The following is a 6,494-nucleotide window of genomic DNA, read 5'->3' on the forward strand; positions in this document are numbered from 1 at the left end:
AAAGGAAGTAGGTATCAAAGAGTCTTGTTGTGTATATTTTTTTTTCCAGAACTGCCATAGCACGTTGTTAGCACAAAATAAAAAAATAGCGGAGATACACGGGGAGCTAATGATAAAAAGGGTTCTGGAAATCAGTTTCATTTACTTCACACGCTGAAAGGGAAAATGGTATAGATATTGGTTGACAAATCATTAGGGAACTCCAAACGGGTGGCAATACTAAAATTGAGGCGGTGAGGGAAATTTCACGGATGTATATGTGTGTGTGTGTGTGTCAAAATTTGGTACATGCTTCCCCTGTGGATGGGAACTAACTTTGTCTTTTTCTATGCCTTTAATTCGTTGAACTAAGATGTTTAAACTAACTAAGAGGGGTTAAGTTAGAATATTTCAAAATATAAATCTTACACTAGAGATCCCTTGAAAGCCAGTTGATGAAACCTTCCAGTAGCCCATAGTTAACAATGGTTTAAGTAACTGATTGATGTAATATGCTATATGTACGGTAGGATTTATTCATTGAAATTAGTCTATTTGAGTAGAAGCACAGCATTAATAATAGAACTGTCAAAGTGGGATTAGGCTCTCTGGTCTGAGGAACACTTGATGTGGAAAGCCCCCTAAAGAAAGATTATTTGAACTTGAAGTTCGACAGTGACCATGAATGATAAATATTGCTCACGAATAATGATAGTTTCAACGATATGTCTAACCACATCCCATTTTGTCATCGACATCATCTAGTACAATTCAAAGTCAGAATCCACTTCATCGTCCGTTTATTTGCGAATTTTCACAATCACCATCACACTTACAGGCCTCGGTGCTTTGCATCTCAAGTTTCTTTCAGTGACATCGGTCACAACAGCTCTTCGTATAGCCACATACAGTTAATACCACAATTACATTTTGTGCTGCTTCAACTTGGGCAAAGCCTGATACAAGAAAATCATCATCAGATTCCCAAACTTTACTAACTGGAGGTGGTTGACAATTAACGGCTGCAGTGCATGGATCCAGATAAAAGCTTGCCCTATGATTGTGTATATCAACACAACGATTTGTTGGTGACAGCTTGATACTACCAAATGCTTTCTTTGTGAATAAAAAGTACCGCAAATCATCTAGATTTTCAAGATTCTAGCCGTACAACTTGGTTTTAAAAAATTCTGTAGTTTGTAGAACATTGCAATTTATGTTGAATGTATCATTACCTAAATTTAAAAAAAAACAACAAGTCTTTATGATGAGCCTTGATGGTGGTGAGGCCTTTCTTTTTTTGCCGAATCCTGATAAAAAAAAACTTGCTGGATCACATCCTTCAAATCGTGAGTTGATGGTAGATATTTAAAGGCTTCCTCATCTATAATGAAACTGTGTCATAGATGGAAATTTACCTTTTTTTTTGCCCCAAATCCAATAGGAAAGAACAGTTCGCGCGCATCAATTCCAGTATAATGATGAAACATAGCACTGCTAAGTCAGTAGCGGGAGAACAGACAACAACTGTATCACAACCGTTGGCTTTGGAGTACATGCAATGCAAAAGCATCCATTGTCTCAGCCTTCTCATGGTAGAGAAAATAACAAATAAACTACAAGGTTTTAGTGAAAAAACACTTTTGTGCGAATGAAATATGAAAACCACCTTGCACTGAGACTAGTTACAATCTGAGTCAGTCTTTGACTTCATACATTCACAGACAAATCATTGGTAAAAATATTTAATGAAAATAAAAAACATGATTTTAATGTGCAAAAGACTTGTAATGTTTACTAAAAGCTTGCCAAATTTCGTGAAGATACATGTAGAACATTCACGATTATAGTATTTATAGTTTCGTGGTTACATTAAAGTTTACAGTGTCGGTCATTTTGACCATCCCCAGATGAATAGAATTTAAAAGCGCTATTGTCCTTTGCGATATTTCAGACACTTGTTTTGAAAAATAATCCACTGTGTTTACGGAAAGTACAACAAGTCATGAGACATGCAACTAACGAGGTCAAAGTTCACAAATGATTTGCTTTGACACAGTTATTACGTGCTTGTGGGGATCATGGGAAAAACCAATGCTCGCGAAGTGATGTCCCCATGTTACCCTTTTATTAAAATGTTTGCATTTTTAGCTTTTAAATTAAATCTTTCTTTTTTTTAAATTTACATTTGGACAATAAATACATTTAATGCCCACAAAAGCCATACAGCCTTCATACGCAGGTCCTAACATTTGACCCCCTAGAAAATCGACCTGATACAATTTGTTTGTACTGCTACCAATTTCATTCTACCAAGGAATGTGTTTCTCTAAATCATTTGGATTTTCTCTTTCAGGTTTCGAAGTAAACGAAAATTGATTTTCACGGTGCTAGCTCTCTGACTAAGAAGACAGTTCGAAACAAGCTTCATCTTTAAAAAACAGCTCAGGAAATATTTTTATTCTTAAAAATATTTTCTAAGTTAAATATAAATATATCTTTGAATGAAAAAAGGAAGAGGTGTAAAATTTTTCATTCGAATTTCCATGGGAATTTGTCCCAAAAATGTTTAGGATTTATACCTCTGTGAAAAGCGTAAACATTTTGCTTGTCTTGCTTCTATTCCCTAATGCTCATTAGTAAGCTGCTCAATGTCTTGCTTGGAATTTCTGACGAAAACAAATGCTCCTAACAAAATGTCATTTGGTAAATACTAGCCAACCATCTGATATGAACAATACTTTGACTGCCCTGTAGAATAACGGACTAGGTTAGGTAATTTGTTAAATGCTAGGCAGTAACCCAATTCAGGTTGGATTTTAGTTTCGCCCTCAGCAAGTAGCTTCCTCTGATCAGAAGTTAATATTCTAGTTTTTCTTGCTGAATAAAATAACGCATCACTTCCAAGGTTATTTATCAAACGCTGTCTAGTAATCCAGTAAAAACAATATTTTGCTGTCCTGGTAGATAAATCAACAAGTGTGAACTCAACAGTTATTGGTTAAACAATAGGTCTTGCTGAATAAAGCAACACGCGCCAGTTCTGGGTAATTGGTTTAATGGAATAGAATATTTTTCCATTCGTAAAATACTCTGTACTTTTCCCAAGAAAAATAAAGAAAACATATGTGCACACATCCATGCTTTGTACTAGACGCGAAAGAGGCAAGACCTGATAGTGTACTGACACCCACAGTGCCTTTTAAGGTTTATTAAGCACCCGTTTTTAGTTCTTCGGTGATTCACAGTTGTTATAAGTCATTGTTTAATATCATTCTTCAAGATGATGTCATTGTTTAATACTATTCTCCCAGATGACATATTTTCGTAGTTTGTCTATAAACGTAACTCGTAATGGATATTAAAATAAGATGGCCGCCAGTACTACATTGTAGAATACATAAATTAAATTGTAGTTTAGTTTTCATAAGTTTAATAACGTTTGTAACGTGATATTTCATACGTATCTGACAAGAGATAAATAGAAAAACGCTTGAAAAAATAAAAGTATGATTAGAGATATCTTTCACGTAGAAATGTGTTATACCGTTTTCAAAAGTTTGTGAATCTTGTATATTAACACTACATAGGTTTTGTACAAAGTATATGATGATTTATATTTATAAAATTTCGAGTGGTCAATTCGTCAAGCTTCAAACAAAAGTGCAAAAATATACACCTTTTTTTCACCTATATGATGCTATAACCTTATTTTTCTTTTGCGTCGTCGCCCATTCTGTAGTTTAGACTGTAGAAGGACGCGTAATATTTTCATTAAGCATTTTAATCTCTTCTGTAACTTTGTTAACAACAGTTATTTTTATAGCGTGAAAACTAATATTCATTTGCATTTTAGAAAACTGGACTTTGTGTTAATTTTTCTGTGTGTGAAAAACATGAATTTTAGTTGTAATTTTTTGTTTGTAATGTTGAAAACGATTAATGGAGTTCGCGCTAAACAAAATTGTTTGACTTTTAAAGCGGCTTATATTAGCGACTTAACATACATAACATAAAGCTTGTTTAAGTCAGACTTGAATATAAATTATCGAAAGTTAGTACTCTACGAGAAATTTAAGGTTTTTATTTGTTTGCTATTAAAACAGTAATGATTAAACAACTGTATTGGTTGCACTTAGAATGTGTTATGTACCGGTAGTTACACCACTAAGGTCAAAATGTAAGAAATTAGGAGTGTATTATCTTTATTTCTTTATGTGTGATTTTTTTAAAGCATGATAATATATATATGTCATTATTTGTTTGGTACAAAGGAGGTAGAGATAACAAACATTTCTTCTGTCAGAGTTATCTAGAATATATACTGTTTCCTTATGCAAAAAATAAAAGAAAGGTGGAATGTCTTTAGAATGTATTGTGTCTCTCTCTTCTAGAATGGAATGTGAGGTACAATGTGTTGTGTATTTCGTTGTTGGCTGTATTGCGTGATAAAGATCTTTAAAACGTCCGCTTCCTGGTTTGTTATAACCTTAAACATGGAGTGGATCATTTTGTCAACAATACTCCAAATGTATTATTTTGTTTGAAGGAATAATGTGTCACATGGCAGAAGCGTTCGGTGGCACAGAGTTTGATGAAGAACTGTTCGTTCTCCGTAATTTATTAATTATCTGATGAATAATTTGAGTTATATAAAAGAATAAGGTAAAATACCTAAAGTTGGTTTGAATTTATAACCAGTTCAGTTTTTATCATAAACACAGAAATGTTTTAGTTTATGACAGTTCGCTGTCATTGTTTTGTTTCTCAGCTGCCTGAGTTTGTAGGTTTAAAGTTTAACATTAGATTTTAGTCAAAAACTTTCAGTTCTAATACTGTTTACCAAAACATGGAAATATTGCTAAAGTAGAAAATGAGCATATTAAGAGATTGCTATTTGGTTCCTAGTTCTAGCCACAAAATTCAAAACATGGAAATGATACAAAAGGATGATCACCTTGAGATATTACTGTTGCAATTCCTAGTTCTAACCACTTGTTTTAAAACATGGAAATGATACAAAAGGATGAGCACCTTGAGATATTACTGTTGCAATTCCTAGTTCTAACCACTTGTTTTAAAACATGGAAATGATACAAAAGTAAAGGATGAGCACCTTAAGATATTACTATGTAATTGTTAGTTAAGAGGTTAATACTGAGGTTCTTGTGTGTTCTAACCTCATGTTTCAAAACATATAATCGTATAAAAATAATGGATGACCACATTGGGAGATTTCTGTTTTATTGATAGTTTAATAGATATATGATAGAATTAATTAATTTGATTTCTTTTTCCATTAAAATGATACATTGTTCTGTTGATTTACTACATATAATTCGTCTTGTACATTAATGTGTTGTGAAAATAACTTTTATTTATAAATGGAGATATAAAAATTAAAATCTTGCTGGGATATATCAAAGTATCGCCTCTTTTCTTTCTTTTTTATTTATCTACTTGTTAAAATTGAACGGGTAAGCGAAAACCTTACAGCATTTAATATTACACCTGACATGATGTTACAGTAAGTGAAAATTATTAGCATCATTTTGGACAATATTTTTTCAGTGTGTGATACAGGTTTATCTACTACATTACTGAAAGAAAAAAAATACAAAATTCTTTCTGTGATACAATACGGTTTGATTGTTTCAAATATATAGAGACGTATGTGTTTATTGTAAGAGAAATGTTTCAAATGTCATTCTAAATAAATAATAAGTGAAATATTTAAAATTTTAAAAGGTCAAAAAATCTTAGGTTCATATTTAATGAACCTAACGAACTGTGAATAGAAAGCATTTCTTACGTTCTACATCTGATGTTAGACTATCATATAACTGAAACTAACTGGATACTGATGTGTCCAGAAGTGATCAGTGTAAACAGGTGGGACATTGTAAACTCTGATTGAACCTTTATTCAAGTGTCTTGCTACTGGGCAATTCTTACAACAGGAGTAACCTTTCAAAACAGTGCCCGAAATTTTAATTTGTTTGTTTGTAAGATATTCCGAACTTTAGTTGTAATGATGTTGTTTATAACCGACGAACCGTGGTTTGACATCATAGGTTTCTGTCTTCACTATAGGTTGATCAATATGCATTGTTTTTCTTGTTTTCATGTGCAAATTATAATTCATTTCTCTGGAAGGAGCACTTAGAGAGAACTCTATCAGGAAGATGCTTCAATTTCGTAAAAGCGTAACGACGCATGCCCCAAAACCATTATAGGAATTCCATTTCTTTTAAATGATTCCTAAAATATTTATTTTATTCATGGTTGAATTACTACAAAAATTATTTATATATCGCATATGGCCCCAAAGTGTGGAGAGTGTTATTTGCGGCAGTGCGACTCGAACCACGAACCTGAGATAAAATTGGTGAACACCTTCAGAATAATATTAGATCATCTCAGTACAGCAAAACCAACAAAACGATACATGCTTAAAATGACAGTATGTATAATTAAAATCATAAATAATATTCAACGTTAAACTGGTACACAAT

The sequence above is a fragment of the Limulus polyphemus genome, unplaced genomic scaffold, assembly GCF_000517525.1.
Source record: "Limulus polyphemus unplaced genomic scaffold, Limulus_polyphemus-2.1.2 Scaffold99, whole genome shotgun sequence".
In the NCBI taxonomy this organism is placed as follows: domain Eukaryota; kingdom Metazoa; phylum Arthropoda; class Merostomata; order Xiphosura; family Limulidae; genus Limulus; species Limulus polyphemus.